Source organism: Podarcis melisellensis (assembly GCF_964234715.1).
Source record: "Podarcis melisellensis genome assembly, chromosome: 8".
Classification (NCBI taxonomy): domain Eukaryota; kingdom Metazoa; phylum Chordata; class Lepidosauria; order Squamata; family Lacertidae; genus Podarcis; species Podarcis melisellensis.
Genome location: NC_138540.1, coordinates 10,041,285 through 10,057,920, shown reverse-complemented (window position 1 = coordinate 10,057,920; position 16,636 = coordinate 10,041,285).

Here is a 16,636-nt window from a genome sequence, read left to right as displayed (position 1 = left end):
CCGGAAGTCAGATTTTTGATGAAATTGTGATCCCGGGGCTTAGGGATTTTTTCAAAAAAATGTTTTTCTGAAAGTTACGTTATCGAGGGCTTATTTCTTATCCTGTGATAAAAAGCCTTCTGTTTCGAGTGCCAAACATCGCAGGGGAGCTTTTTCAACCGTTTGGCACCATTTTTGAGTCATTTGCCGAAAGTCAGATTTTTGATGAAATTGCGACCACGGGGCTTAGGGATTTTTTCAAAAAAATGTTTTTCTGCCGGTTAAGTTGTCAAGGGCTGATTTCTTTTCCTGTGATAAAAAGCCTTCTGTTTCGACTGCCAAACATCTCAGAGGAGCATTTGCAACCGTTTGGAACCATTTTTGAGTCATTTGCCGAAAGTCAGATTTTTGATGAAATTGTGACCCCGGGGCTTAGGGATTTTTTCAAAAAAATGTTTTTCTGCCGGTTAAGTTGTCGAGGGCTGATTTCTTTTCCTGTGATAAAAAGCCTTCTGTTTCGACCGACAAACATCTCAGGGGAGCGTTTGCAACCGTTTGGCACCATTTTTGAGTCTATTGCAGAAAGTCAGATTTTTGCTGAAATTGTGACCCCGGGGCTTTGGGATTTTTTCAAAAAAATGTTTTTCTGCCGGTTAAGTTGTCGAGGGCTGATATCCTTTCCTGTGATAAAAAGCCTTCTGTTTCTACCAACAAACATCTCAGGGCAGCGTTTGCAACCGTTTGGCACCATTTTTGAGTCAATTGACGAAAGTCAGATTTTTGATGAAATTGTGACTCCGGGGCTTACGGATTTTTTCAAAAAAATGTTTTTCTGCCGGTTAAGTTGTCGAGGGCTGATTTCCTTTCCTGTGATAAAAAGCCTTCTGTTTCGACCGCCAAACATCTCAGAGGAGCGTTTGTAACCGATTGGCACCATTTTTGAGTCAATTGACGAAAGTCAGATTTTTGCTGAAATTGTGACCCCGGGGCTTTGGGATTTTTTCAAAAAAATATTTTTCTGCCGGTTAAGTTGTCAAGGGATGGTTTCCTTTCCTGTGATAAAAAGCCTTCTGTTTCGACCGACAAACATCTCAGGGCAGCGTTTGCAACCGTTTGGCACCATTTTTGAGTCTATTGCAGAAAGTCAGATTTTTGCTGAAATTGTGACCCCGGGGCTTAGGGATTTTTTCAAAAAAATATTTTTCTGCCGGTTAAGTTGTCAAGGGCTGATTTCTTTTCCTGTGATAAAAAGCCTTCTGTTTCGACCGCCAAACACCTCAGAGGAGCATTTGCAACCGTTTGGCAGCATTTTTGAGTCATTTGCCGAAAGTCAGATTTTTGATGAAATTGTGACCCCGGGGCTTTGGGATTTTTTCAAAAAAATGTTTTTCTGCCGGTTAAGTTGTCAAGGGCTGATTTCTTTTCCTGTGATAAAAAGCCTTCTGTTTCGACTGACAAACATCTCAGGGGAGCGTTTGCAACCGTTTGGCACCATTTTTGAGTCTATTGCAGAAAGTCAGATTTTTGCTGAAATTGTGACCCCGGGTTAGGGATTTTTTCAAAGAAATGTTTTTCTGCCGGTTAAGTTGTCAAGGGCTGATTTCTTTTCCTGTGATAAAAAGCCTTCTGTTTCGACCGCCAAACATCTCAGAGGAGCATTTGCAACCGTTTGGCAGCATTTTTGAGTCATTTGCCGAAAGTCAGATTTTTGATGAAATTGTGACCCCGGGGCTTAGGGATTTTTTCAAAAAAATGTTTTTCTGCCGGTTAAGTTGTCGAGGGATGGTTTACTTTCCTGTGAAAAAAAGCCTTCTGTTTCGACTGTCAAACATCTCAGAGGAGCATTTGCAACCGTTTGGCAGCATTTTTGAGTCATTTGCCGAAAGTCAGATTTTTGATGAAATTGTGACCCCGGGACAAAGGGATTTTTTCAAAAAAATATTTTTCTGCCGGTTAAGTTGTCAAGGGATGGTTTCCTTTCCTGTGATAAAAAGCCTTCTGTTTCGACTGCCAAACATCTCAGAGGAGCATTTGCAACCGTTTGGAACCATTTTTGAGTCATTTGCCGAAAGTCAGATTTTTGATGAAATTGTGACCCCGGGGCTTAGGGATTTTTTCAAAAAAATGTTTTTCTGCCGGTTAAGTTGTCGAGGGCTGATATCCTTTCCTGTGATAAAAAGCCTTCTGTTTCGACTGCCAAACATCTCAGAGGAGCATTTGCAACCGTTTGGAACCATTTTTGAGTCATTTGCCGAAAGTCAGATTTTTGATGAAATTGTGACCCCGGGGCTTAGGGATTTTTTCAAAAAAATGTTTTTCTGCCGCTTAGATTGTCGAGGGCTGATTTCTTTTCCTGTGATAAAAAGCCTTCTGTTTCGACTGACAAACATCTCAGGGGAGCGTTTGCAACCGTTTGGCAGCATTTTTGAGTCATTTGCCGAAAGTCAGATTTTTGATGAAATTGTGACCCCGGGGCTTAGGGATTTTTTCAAAAAAATGTTTTTCTGCCGGTTAAGTTGTCGAGGGATGGTTTACTTTCCTGTGAAAAAAAGCCTTCTGTTTCGACTGTCAAACATCTAAGAGGAGCATTTGCAACCGTTTGGCAGCATTTTTGAGTCATTTGCCGAAAGTCAGATTTTTGATGAAATTGTGACCCCGGGACTAAGGGATTTTTTCAAAAAAATATTTTTCTGCCGGTTAAGTTGTCAAGGGATGGTTTCCTTTCCTGTGATAAAAAGCCTTCTGTTTCGACTGCCAAACATCTCAGAGGAGCATTTGCAACCGTTTGGCAGCATTTTTGAGTCATTTGCCGAAAGTCAGATTTTTGATGAAATTGTGACCCCGGGGCTTAGGGATTTTTTCAAAAAAATGTTTTTCTGCCGGTTAAGTTGTCGAGGGCTGATTTCTTTTCCTGTGATAAAAAGCCTTCTGTTTCGACCGACAAACATCTCAGGGGAGCGTTTGCAACCGTTTGGAACCATTTTTGAGTCTATTGCAGAAAGTCAGATTTTTGCTGAAATTGTGACCCCGGGGCTTTGGGATTTTTTCAAAAAAATGTTTTTCTGCCGGTTAAGTTGTCGAGGGCTGATATCCTTTCCTGTGATAAAAAGCCTTCTGTTTCGACTGCCAAACATCTCAGAGGAGCATTTGCAACCGTTTGGAACCATTTTTGAGTCATTTGCCGAAAGTCAGATTTTTGATGAAATTGTGACCCCGGGGCTTAGGGATTTTTTCAAAAAAATGTTTTTCTGCCGGTTAGATTGTCGAGGGCTGATTTCTTTTCCTGTGATAAAAAGCCTTCTGTTTCGACTGACAAACATCTCAGGGGAGCGTTTGCAACCGTTTGGCACCATTTTTGAGTCTATTGCAGAAAGTCAGATTTTTGCTGAAATTGTGACCCCGGGTTAGGGATTTTTTCAAAAAAATGTTTTTCTGCCGGTTAAGTTGTCAAGGGCTGATTTCTTTTCCTGTGATAAAAAGCCTTCTGTTTCGACCGCCAAACATCTCAGAGGAGCATTTGCAACCGTTTGGCAGCATTTTTGAGTCATTTGCCGAAAGTCAGATTTTTGATGAAATTGTGACCCCGGGACTAAGGGATTTTTTCAAAAAAATATTTTTCTGCCGGTTAAGTTGTCAAGGGATGGTTTCCTTTCCTGTGATAAAAAGCCTTCTGTTTCGACTGCCAAACATCTCAGAGGAGCATTTGCAACCGTTTGGAACCATTTTTGAGTCATTTGCCGAAAGTCAGATTTTTGATGAAATTGTGACCCCGGGGCTTAGGGATTTTTTCAAAAAAATGTTTTTCTGCCGGTTAAGTTGTCGAGGGCTGATTTCTTTTCCTGTGATAAAAAGCCTTCTGTTTCGACCGACAAACATCTCAGGGGAGCGTTTGCAACCGTTTGGCACCATTTTTGAGTCTATTGCAGAAAGTCAGATTTTTGCTGAAATTGTGACCCCGGGGCTTTGGGATTTTTTCAAAAAAATGTTTTTCTGCCGGTTAAGTTGTCGAGGGCTGATATCCTTTCCTGTGATAAAAAGCCTTCTGTTTCTACCAACAAACATCTCAGGGCAGCGTTTGCAACCGTTTGGCACCATTTTTGAGTCAATTGACGAAAGTCAGATTTTTGATGAAATTGTGACCCCGGGGCTTACGGATTTTTTCAAAAAAATGTTTTTCTGCCGGTTAAGTTGTCAAGGGCTGATTTCTTTTCCTGTGATAAAAAGCCTTCTGTTTCGACCGCCAAACATCTCAGAGGAGCATTTGCAACCGTTTGGCAGCATTTTTGAGTCATTTGCCGAAAGTCAGATTTTTGATGAAATTGTGACCCCGGGGCTTAGGGATTTTTTCAAAAAAATGTTTTTCTGCCGGTTAAGTTGTCGAGGGATGGTTTACTTTCCTGTGAAAAAAAGCCTTCTGTTTCGACTGTCAAACATCTCAGAGGAGCATTTGCAACCGTTTGGCAGCATTTTTGAGTCATTTGCCGAAAGTCAGATTTTTGATGAAATTGTGACCCCGGGACAAAGGGATTTTTTCAAAAAAATATTTTTCTGCCGGTTAAGTTGTCAAGGGATGGTTTCCTTTCCTGTGATAAAAAGCCTTCTGTTTCGACTGCCAAACATCTCAGAGGAGCATTTGCAACCGTTTGGAACCATTTTTGAGTCATTTGCCGAAAGTCAGATTTTTGATGAAATTGTGACCCCGGGGCTTAGGGATTTTTTCAAAAAAATGTTTTTCTGCCGGTTAAGTTGTCGAGGGCTGATTTCTTTTCCTGTGATAAAAAGCCTTCTGTTTCGACCTACAAACATCTCAGGGGAGCGTTTGCAACCGTTTGGCACCATTTTTGAGTCTATTGCAGAAAGTCAGATTTTTGCTGAAATTGTGACCCCGGGGCTTAGGGATTTTTTCAAAAAAAATGTTTTTCTGCCGGTTAAGTTGTCGAGGGCTGATATCCTTTCCTGTGATAAAAAGCCTTCTGTTTCGACTGCCAAACATCTCAGAGGAGCATTTGCAACCGTTTGGAACCATTTTTGAGTCATTTGCCGAAAGTCAGATTTTTGATGAAATTGTGACCCCGGGGCTTAGGGATTTTTTCAAAAAAATGTTTTTCTGCCGCTTAGATTGTCGAGGGCTGATTTCTTTTCCTGTGATAAAAAGCCTTCTGTTTCGACTGACAAACATCTCAGGGGAGCGTTTGCAACCGTTTGGCAGCATTTTTGAGTCATTTGCCGAAAGTCAGATTTTTGATGAAATTGTGACCCCGGGGCTTAGGGATTTTTTCAAAAAAATGTTTTTCTGCCGGTTAAGTTGTCGAGGGATGGTTTACTTTCCTGTGAAAAAAAGCCTTCTGTTTCGACTGTCAAACATCTCAGAGGAGCATTTGCAACCGTTTGGCAGCATTTTTGAGTCATTTGCCGAAAGTCAGATTTTTGATGAAATTGTGACCCCGGGACTAAGGGATTTTTTCAAAAAAATATTTTTCTGCCGGTTAAGTTGTCAAGGGATGGTTTCCTTTCCTGTGATAAAAAGCCTTCTGTTTCGACTGCCAAACATCTCAGAGGAGCATTTGCAACCGTTTGGCAGCATTTTTGAGTCATTTGCCGAAAGTCAGATTTTTGATGAAATTGTGACCCCGGGGCTTAGGGATTTTTTCAAAAAAATGTTTTTCTGCCGGTTAAGTTGTCGAGGGCTGATTTCTTTTCCTGTGATAAAAAGCCTTCTGTTTCGACCGACAAACATCTCAGGGGAGCGTTTGCAACCGTTTGGAACCATTTTTGAGTCTATTGCAGAAAGTCAGATTTTTGCTGAAATTGTGACCCCGGGGCTTTGGGATTTTTTCAAAAAAATGTTTTTCTGCCGGTTAAGTTGTCGAGGGCTGATATCCTTTCCTGTGATAAAAAGCCTTCTGTTTCGACTGCCAAACATCTCAGAGGAGCATTTGCAACCGTTTGGAACCATTTTTGAGTCATTTGCCGAAAGTCAGATTTTTGATGAAATTGTGACCCCGGGGCTTAGGGATTTTTTCAAAAAAATGTTTTTCTGCCGGTTAGATTGTCGAGGGCTGATTTCTTTTCCTGTGATAAAAAGCCTTCTGTTTCGACTGACAAACATCTCAGGGGAGCGTTTGCAACCGTTTGGCACCATTTTTGAGTCTATTGCAGAAAGTCAGATTTTTGCTGAAATTGTGACCCCGGGTTAGGGATTTTTTCAAAAAAATGTTTTTCTGCCGGTTAAGTTGTCAAGGGCTGATTTCTTTTCCTGTGATAAAAAGCCTTCTGTTTCGACCGCCAAACATCTCAGAGGAGCATTTGCAACCGTTTGGCAGCATTTTTGAGTCATTTGCCGAAAGTCAGATTTTTGATGAAATTGTGACCCCGGGACTAAGGGATTTTTTCAAAAAAATATTTTTCTGCCGGTTAAGTTGTCAAGGGATGGTTTCCTTTCCTGTGATAAAAAGCCTTCTGTTTCGACTGCCAAACATCTCAGAGGAGCATTTGCAACCGTTTGGAACCATTTTTGAGTCATTTGCCGAAAGTCAGATTTTTGATGAAATTGTGACCCCGGGGCTTAGGGATTTTTTCAAAAAAATGTTTTTCTGCCGGTTAAGTTGTCGAGGGCTGATTTCTTTTCCTGTGATAAAAAGCCTTCTGTTTCGACCGACAAACATCTCAGGGGAGCGTTTGCAACCGTTTGGCACCATTTTTGAGTCTATTGCAGAAAGTCAGATTTTTGCTGAAATTGTGACCCCGGGGCTTTGGGATTTTTTCAAAAAAATGTTTTTCTGCCGGTTAAGTTGTCGAGGGCTGATATCCTTTCCTGTGATAAAAAGCCTTCTGTTTCTACCAACAAACATCTCAGGGCAGCGTTTGCAACCGTTTGGCACCATTTTTGAGTCAATTGACGAAAGTCAGATTTTTGATGAAATTGTGACCCCGGGGCTTACGGATTTTTTCAAAAAAATGTTTTTCTGCCGGTTAAGTTGTCGAGGGCTGATTTCCTTTCCTGTGATAAAAAGCCTTCTGTTTCGACCGCCAAACATCTCAGAGGAGCGTTTGTAACCGATTGGCACCATTTTTGAGTCAATTGACGAAAGTCAGATTTTTGCTGAAATTGTGACCCCGGGGCTTTGGGATTTTTTCAAAAAAATATTTTTCTGCCGGTTAAGTTGTCAAGGGATGGTTTCCTTTCCTGTGATAAAAAGCCTTCTGTTTCGACTGCCAAACATCTCAGAGGAGCATTTGCAACCGTTTGGAACCATTTTTGAGTCATTTGCCGAAAGTCAGATTTTTGATGAAATTGTGACCCCGGGGCTTAGGGATTTTTTCAAAAAAATGTTTTTTTGCCGGTTAAGTTGTCGAGGGCTGATTTCTTTTCCTGTGATAAAAAGCCTTCTATTTCGACCGACAAACATCTCAGGGGAGCGTTTGCAACCGTTTGGAACCATTTTTGAGTCTATTGCAGAAAGTCAGATTTTTGCTGAAATTGTGACCCCGGGGCTTTGGGATTTTTTCAAAAAAATGTTTTTCTGCCGGTTAAGTTGTCAAGGGATGGTTTCCTTTCCTGTGATAAAAAGCCTTCTGTTTCGACTGCCAAACATCTCAGAGGAGCATTTGCAACCGTTTGGAACCATTTTTGAGTCATTTGCCGAAAGTCAGATTTTTGATGAAATTGTGACCCCGGGGCTTAGGGATTTTTTCAAAAAAATGTTTTTCTGCCGGTTAGATTGTCGAGGGCTGATTTCTTTTCCTGTGATAAAAAGCCTTCTGTTTCGACTGACAAACATCTCAGGGGAGCGTTTGCAACCGTTTGGCACCATTTTTGAGTCTATTGCAGAAAGTCAGATTTTTGCTGAAATTGTGACCCCGGGGCTTTGGGATTTTTTCAAAAAAATGTTTTTCTGCCGGTTAAGTTGTCAAGGGCTGATTTCTTTTCCTGTGATAAAAAGCCTTCTGTTTCGACCGCCAAACATCTCAGAGGAGCATTTGCAACCGTTTGGCAGCATTTTTGAGTCATTTGCCGAAAGTCAGATTTTTGATGAAATTGTGACCCCGGGACTAAGGGATTTTTTCAAAAAAATATTTTTCTGCCGGTTAAGTTGTCAAGGGATGGTTTCCTTTCCTGTGATAAAAAGCCTTCTGTTTCGACTGCCAAACATCTCAGAGGAGCATTTGCAACCGTTTGGAACCATTTTTGAGTCATTTGCCGAAAGTCAGATTTTTGATGAAATTGTGACCCCGGGGCTTAGGGATTTTTTCAAAAAAATGTTTTTCTGCCGGTTAAGTTGTCGAGGGCTGATTTCTTTTCCTGTGATAAAAAGCCTTCTGTTCCGACCGACAAACATCTCAGGGGAGCGTTTGCAACCGTTTGGCACCATTTTTGAGTCTATTGCAGAAAGTCAGATTTTTGCTGAAATTGTGACCCCGGGGCTTTGGGATTTTTTCAAAAAAATGTTTTTCTGCCGGTTAAGTTGTCGAGGGCTGATATCCTTTCCTGTGATAAAAAGCCTTCTGTTTCTACCAACAAACATCTCAGGGCAGCGTTTGCAACCGTTTGGCACCATTTTTGAGTCAATTGACGAAAGTCAGATTTTTGATGAAATTGTGACCCCGGGGCTTACGGATTTTTTCAAAAAAATGTTTTTCTGCCGGTTAAGTTGTCGAGGGCTGATTTCCTTTCCTGTGATAAAAAGCCTTCTGTTTCGACCGCCAAACATCTCAGAGGAGCGTTTGTAACCGATTGGCACCATTTTTGAGTCAATTGACGAAAGTCAGATTTTTGCTGAAATTGTGACCCCGGGGCTTTGGGATTTTTTCAAAAAAATATTTTTCTGCCGGTTGAGTTGTCAAGGGATGGTTTCCTTTCCTGTGATAAAAAGCCTTCTGTTTCGACTGCCAAAGATCTCAGAGGAGCATTTGCAACCGTTTGGAACCATTTTTGAGTCATTTGCCGAAAGTCAGATTTTTGATGAAATTGTGACCCCGGGGCTTAGGGATTTTTTCAAAAAAATGTTTTTCTGCCGGTTAAGTTGTCGAGGGCTGATTTCTTTTCCTGTGATAAAAAGCCTTCTGTTTCGACCGACAAACATCTCAGGGGAGCGTTTGCAACCGTTTGGAACCATTTTTGAGTCTATTGCAGAAAGTCAGATTTTTGCTGAAATTGTGACCCCGGGGCTTTGGGATTTTTTCAAAAAAATGTTTTTCTGCCGGTTAAGTTGTCGAGGGCTGATATCCTTTCCTGTGATAAAAAGCCTTCTGTTTCGACTGCCAAACATCTCAGAGGAGCATTTGCAACCGTTTGGAACCATTTTTGAGTCATTTGCCGAAAGTCAGATTTTTGATGAAATTGTGACCCCGGGGCTTAGGGATTTTTTCAAAAAAATGTTTTTCTGCCGGTTAGATTGTCGAGGGCTGATTTCTTTTCCTGTGATAAAAAGCCTTCTGTTTCGACTGACAAACATCTCAGGGGAGCGTTTGCAACCGTTTGGCACCATTTTTGAGTCTATTGCAGAAAGTCAGATTTTTGCTGAAATTGTGACCCCGGGTTAGGGATTTTTTCAAAAAAATGTTTTTCTGCCGGTTAAGTTGTCAAGGGCTGATTTCTTTTCCTGTGATAAAAAGCCTTCTGTTTCGACCGCCAAACATCTCAGAGGAGCATTTGCAACCGTTTGGAACCATTTTTGAGTCATTTGCCGAAAGTCAGATTTTTGATGAACTTGTGACCCCGGGGCTTAGGGATTTTTTCAAAAAAATGTTTTTCTGCCGGTTAAGTTGTCGAGGGCTGATTTCCTTTCCTGTGATAAAAAGCCTTCTGTTTCGACCGCCAAACATCTCAGAGGAGCGTTTGTAACCGATTGGCACCATTTTTGAGTCAATTGACGAAAGTCAGATTTTTGCTGAAATTGTGACCCCGGGGCTTTGGGATTTTTTCAAAAAAATATTTTTCTGCCGGTTAAGTTGTCAAGGGATGGTTTCCTTTCCTGTGATAAAAAGCCTTCTGTTTCGACCGACAAACATCTCAGGGCAGCGTTTGCAACCGTTTGGCACCATTTTTGAGTCTATTGCAGAAAGTCAGATTTTTGCTGAAATTGTGACCCCGGGGCTTAGGGATTTTTTCAAAAAAATATTTTTCTGCCGGTTAAGTTGTCAAGGGCTGATTTCTTTTCCTGTGATAAAAAGCCTTCTGTTTCGACCGCCAAACACCTCAGAGGAGCATTTGCAACCGTTTGGCAGCATTTTTGAGTCATTTGCCGAAAGTCAGATTTTTGATGAAATTGTGACCCCGGGGCTTTGGGATTTTTTCAAAAAAATGTTTTTCTGCCGGTTAAGTTGTCAAGGGCTGATTTCTTTTCCTGTGATAAAAAGCCTTCTGTTTCGACTGACAAACATCTCAGGGGAGCGTTTGCAACCGTTTGGCACCATTTTTGAGTCTATTGCAGAAAGTCAGATTTTTGCTGAAATTGTGACCCCGGGTTAGGGATTTTTTCAAAAAAATGTTTTTCTGCCGCTTAAGTTGTCAAGGGCTGATTTCTTTTCCTGTGATAAAAAGCCTTCTGTTTCGACCGCCAAACATCTCAGAGGAGCATTTGCAACCGTTTGGCAGCATTTTTGAGTCATTTGCCGAAAGTTAGATTTTTGATGAAATTGTGACCCCGGGGCTTAGGGATTTTTTCAAAAAAATGTTTTTCTGCCGGTTAAGTTGTCGAGGGATGGTTTACTTTCCTGTGAAAAAAAGCCTTCTGTTTCGACTGTCAAACATCTCAGAGGAGCATTTGCAACCGTTTGGCAGCATTTTTGAGTCATTTGCCGAAAGTCAGATTTTTGATGAAATTGTGACCCCGGGACTAAGGGATTTTTTCAAAAAAATATTTTTCTGCCGGTTAAGTTGTCAAGGGATGGTTTCCTTTCCTGTGATAAAAAGCCTTCTGTTTCGACTGCCAAACATCTCAGAGGAGCATTTGCAACCGTTTGGAACCATTTTTGAGTCATTTGCCGAAAGTCAGATTTTTGATGAAATTGTGACCCCGGGGCTTAGGGATTTTTTCAAAAAAATGTTTTTCTGCCGGTTAAGTTGTCGAGGGCTGATTTCTTTTCCTGTGATAAAAAGCCTTCTGTTTCGACCGACAAACATCTCAGGCAGCGTTTGCAACCATTTGGCACCATTTTTGAGTCTATTGCAGAAAGTCAGATTTTTGCTGAAATTGTGACCCCGGGGCTTAGGGATTTTTTCAAAAAAATGTTTTTCTGCCGGTTAAGTTGTCGAGGGCTGATATCCTTTCCTGTGATAAAAAGCCTTCTGTTTCGACTGCCAAACATCTCAGAGGAGCATTTGCAACCGTTTGGAACCATTTTTGAATCATTTGCCGAAAGTCAGATTTTTGATGAAATTGTGACCCCGGGGCTTAGGGATTTTTTCAAAAAAATGTTTTTCTGCCGCTTAGATTGTCGAGGGCTGATTTCTTTTCCTGTGATAAAAAGCCTTCTGTTTCGACTGACAAACATCTCAGGGGAGCGTTTGCAACCGTTTGGCAGCATTTTTGAGTCATTTGCCGAAAGTCAGATTTTTGATGAAATTGTGACCCCGGGGCTTAGGGATTTTTTCAAAAAAATGTTTTTCTGCCGGTTAAGTTGTCGAGGGATGGTTTACTTTCCTGTGAAAAAAAGCCTTCTGTTTCGACTGTCAAACATCTCAGAGGAGCATTTGCAACCGTTTGGCAGCATTTTTGAGTCATTTGCCGAAAGTCAGATTTTTGATGAAATTGTGACCCCGGGACTAAGGGATTTTTTCAAAAAAATATTTTTCTGCCGGTTAAGTTGTCAAGGGATGGTTTCCTTTCCTGTGATAAAAAGCCTTCTGTTTCGACTGCCAAACATCTCAGAGGAGCATTTGCAACCGTTTGGCAGCATTTTTGAGTCATTTGCCGAAAGTCAGATTTTTGATGAAATTGTGACCCCGGGGCTTAGGGATTTTTTCAAAAAAATGTTTTTCTGCCGGTTAAGTTGTCGAGGGCTGATTTCTTTTCCTGTGATAAAAAGCCTTCTGTTTCGACCGACAAACATCTCAGGGGAGCGTTTGCAACCGTTTGGAACCATTTTTGAGTCTATTGCAGAAAGTCAGATTTTTGCTGAAATTGTGACCCCGGGGCTTTGGGATTTTTTCAAAAAAATGTTTTTCTGCCGGTTAAGTTGTCGAGGGCTGATATCCTTTCCTGTGATAAAAAGCCTTCTGTTTCGACTGCCAAACATCTCAGAGGAGCATTTGCAACCGTTTGGAACCATTTTTGAGTCATTTGCCGAAAGTCAGATTTTTGATGAAATTGTGACCCCGGGGCTTAGGGATTTTTTCAAAAAAATGTTTTTCTGCCGGTTAGATTGTCGAGGGCTGATTTCTTTTCCTGTGATAAAAAGCCTTCTGTTTCGACTGACAAACATCTCAGGGGAGCGTTTGCAACCGTTTGGCACCATTTTTGAGTCTATTGCAGAAAGTCAGATTTTTGCTGAAATTGTGACCCCGGGTTAGGGATTTTTTCAAAAAAATGTTTTTCTGCCGGTTAAGTTGTCAAGGGCTGATTTCTTTTCCTGTGATAAAAAGCCTTCTGTTTCGACCGCCAAACATCTCAGAGGAGCATTTGCAACCGTTTGGCAGCATTTTTGAGTCATTTGCCGAAAGTCAGATTTTTGATGAAATTGTGACCCCGGGACTAAGGGATTTTTTCAAAAAAATATTTTTCTGGCGGTTAAGTTGTCAAGGGATGGTTTCCTTTCCTGTGATAAAAAGCCTTCTGTTTCGACTGCCAAACATCTCAGAGGAGCATTTGCAACCGTTTGGAACCATTTTTGAGTCATTTGCCGAAAGTCAGATTTTTGATGAAATTGTGACCCCGGGGCTTAGGGATTTTTTCAAAAAAATGTTTTTCTGCCGGTTAAGTTGTCGAGGGCTGATTTCTTTTCCTGTGATAAAAAGCCTTCTGTTTCGACCGACAAACATCTCAGGGGAGCGTTTGCAACCGTTTGGCACCATTTTTGAGTCTATTGCAGAAAGTCAGATTTTTGCTGAAATTGTGACCCCGGGGCTTTGGGATTTTTTCAAAAAAATGTTTTTCTGCCGGTTAAGTTGTCGAGGGCTGATATCCTTTCCTGTGATAAAAAGCCTTCTGTTTCTACCAACAAACATCTCAGGGCAGCGTTTGCAACCGTTTGGCACCATTTTTGAGTCAATTGACGAAAGTCAGATTTTTGATGAAATTGTGACCCCGGGGCTTACGGATTTTTTCAAAAAAAAGTTTTTCTGCCGGTTAGATTGTCGAGGGCTGATTTCTTTTCCTGTGATAAAAAGCCTTCTGTTTCGACTGACAAACATCTCAGGGGAGCGTTTGCAACCGTTTGGCACCATTTTTGAGTCTATTGCAGAAAGTCAGATTTTTGCTGAAATTGTGACCCCGGGTTAGGGATTTTTTCAAAAAAATGTTTTTCTGCCGGTTAAGTTGTCAAGGGCTGATTTCTTTTCCTGTGATAAAAAGCCTTCTGTTTCGACCGCCAAACATCTCAGAGGAGCATTTGCAACCGTTTGGCAGCATTTTTGAGTCATTTGCCGAAAGTCAGATTTTTGATGAAATTGTGACCCCGGGGCTTACGGATTTTTTCAAAAAAATGTTTTTCTGCCGGTTAAGTTGTCGAGGGCTGATTTCCTTTCCTGTGATAAAAAGCCTTCTGTTTCGACCGCCAAACATCTCAGAGGAGCGTTTGTAACCGATTGGCACCATTTTTGAGTCAATTGACGAAAGTCAGATTTTTGCTGAAATTGTGACCCCGGGGCTTTGGGATTTTTTCAAAAAAATATTTTTCTGCCGGTTAAGTTGTCAAGGGATGGTTTCCTTTCCTGTGATAAAAAGCCTTCTGTTTCGACTGCCAAACATCTCAGAGGAGCATTTGCAACCGTTTGGAACCATTTTTGAGTCATTTGCCGAAAGTCAGATTTTTGATGAAATTGTGACCCCGGGGCTTAGGGATTTTTTCAAAAAAATGTTTTTTTGCCGGTTAAGTTGTCGAGGGCTGATTTCTTTTCCTGTGATAAAAAGCCTTCTATTTCGACCGACAAACATCTCAGGGGAGCGTTTGCAACCGTTTGGAACCATTTTGAGTCTATTGCAGAAAGTCAGATTTTTGATGAAATTGTGACCCCGGGGCTTTGGGATTTTTTCAAAAAAATGTTTTTCTGCCGGTTAAGTTGTCGAGGTCTGATATCCTTTCCTGTGATAAAAAGCCTTCTGTTTCGACTGCCAAACATCTCAGAGGAGCATTTGCAACCGTTTGGAACCATTTTTGAGTCATTTGCCGAAAGTCAGATTTTTGATGAAATTGTGACCCCGGGGCTTTGGGATTTTTTCAAAAAAATGTTTTTCTGCCGGTTAGATTGTCAAGGGCTGATTTCTTTTCCTGTGATAAAAAGCCTTCTGTTTCGACTGACAAACATCTCAGGGGAGCGTTTGCAACCATTTGGCACCATTTTTGAGTCTATTGCAGAAAGTCAGATTTTTGCTGAAATTGTGACCCCGGGTTAGGGATTTTTTCAAAAAAATGTTTTTCTGCCGGTTAAGTTGTCAAGGGCTGATTTCTTTTCCTGTGATAAAAAGCCTTCTGTTTCGACCGCCAAACATCTCAGAGGAGCATTTGCAACCGTTTGGCAGCATTTTTGAGTCATTTGCCGAAAGTCAGATTTTTGATGAAATTGTGACCCCGGGACTAAGGGATTTTTTCAAAAAAATATTTTTCTGCCGGTTAAGTTGTCAAGGGATGGTTTCCTTTCCTGTGATAAAAAGCCTTCTGTTTCGACTGCCAAACATCTCAGAGGAGCATTTGCAACCGTTTGGAACCATTTTTGAGTCATTTGCCGAAAGTCAGATTTTTGATGAAATTGTGACCCCGGGGCTTAGGGATTTTTTCAAAAAAATGTTTTTCTGCCGGTTAAGTTGTCGAGGGCTGATTTCCTTTCCTGTGATAAAAAGCCTTCTGTTTCGACCGCCAAACATCTCAGAGGAGAGTTTGTAACCGATTGGCACCATTTTTGAGTCAATTGACGAAAGTCAGATTTTTGCTGAAATTGTGACCCCGGGGCTTAGGGATTTTTTCAAAAAAATATTTTTCTGCCGGTTAAGTTGTCAAGGGACGGTTTCCTTTCCTGTGAAAAAAAGCCTTCTGTTTCGACTGCCAAACATCTCAGAGGAGCATTTACAACCGTTTGGAACCATTTTTGAGTCATTTGCCGAAAGTCAAATTTTTGATGAAATTGTGACCCCGGGGCTTTGGGATTTTTTCAAAAAAATGTTTTTCTGCCGGTTAAGTTGTCGAGGGCTGATATCCTTTCCTGTGATATAAAGCCTTCTGTTTCGACCAACAAGCATCTCAGTGCAGCGTTTGCAACCGTTTGGCACCATTTTTGAGTCAATTGACGAAAGTCAGATTTTTGATGAAATTGTGACCCCGGGGCTTAGGGATTTTTTCAAAAAAATGTTTTTCTGCCGGTTAAGTTGTCAAGGGCTGATTTCTTTTCCTGTGATAAAAAGCCTTCTGTTTCGACCGCCAAACATCTCAGAGGAGCGTTTGTAACCGATTGGCACCATTTTTGAGTCAATTGACGAAAGTCAGGTTTTTGCTGAAATTATGACCCCGGGGCTTAGGGATTTTTTCAAAAAAATATTTTTCTGCCGGTTAAGTTGTCGAGGGCTGATTTCTTTTCCTGTGAAAAAAAGCCTTCTGTTTCGACCGCCAAACATCTCAGAGGAGCATTTGCAACCGTTTGGCAGCATTTTTGAGTCATTTGCCGAAAGTCAGATTTTTGATGAAATTGTGACCCCGGGACTAAGGGATTTTTTCAAAAAAATATTTTTCTGCCGGTTAAGTTGTCAAGGGATGGTTTCCTTTCCTGTGATAAAAAGCCTTCTGTTTCGACTGCCAAACATCTCAGAGGAGCATTTGCAACCGTTTGGAACCATTTTTGAGTCATTTGCCGAAAGTCAGATTTTTGATGAAATTGTGACCCCGGGGCTTAGGGATTTTTTCAAAAAAATGTTTTTCTGCCGGTTAAGTTGTCGAGGGCTGATTTCTTTTCCTGTGATAAAAAGCCTTCTGTTTCGACCGACAAACATCTCAGGGGAGCGTTTGCAACCGTTTGGCACCATTTTTGAGTCTATTGCAGAAAGTCAGATTTTTGCTGAAATTGTGACCCCGGGGCTTTGGGATTTTTTCAAAAAAATGTTTTTCTGCCGGTTAAGTTGTCGAGGGCTGATATCCTTTCCTGTGATAAAAAGCCTTCTGTTTCTACCAACAAACATCTCAGGGCAGCGTTTGCAACCGTTTGGCACCATTTTTGAGTCAATTGACGAAAGTCAGATTTTTGATGAAATTGTGACCCCGGGGCTTACGGATTTTTTCAAAAAAATGTTTTTCTGCCGGTTAAGTTGTCGAGGGCTGATTTCCTTTCCTGTGATAAAAAGCCTTCTGTTTCGACCGCCAAACATCTCAGAGGAGCGTTTGTAACCGATTGGCACCATTTTTGAGTCAATTGACGAAAGTCAGATTTTTGCTGAAATTGTGACCCCGGGGCTTTGGGATTTTTTCAAAAAAATATTTTTCTGCCGGTTAAGTTGTCAAGGGATGGTTTCCT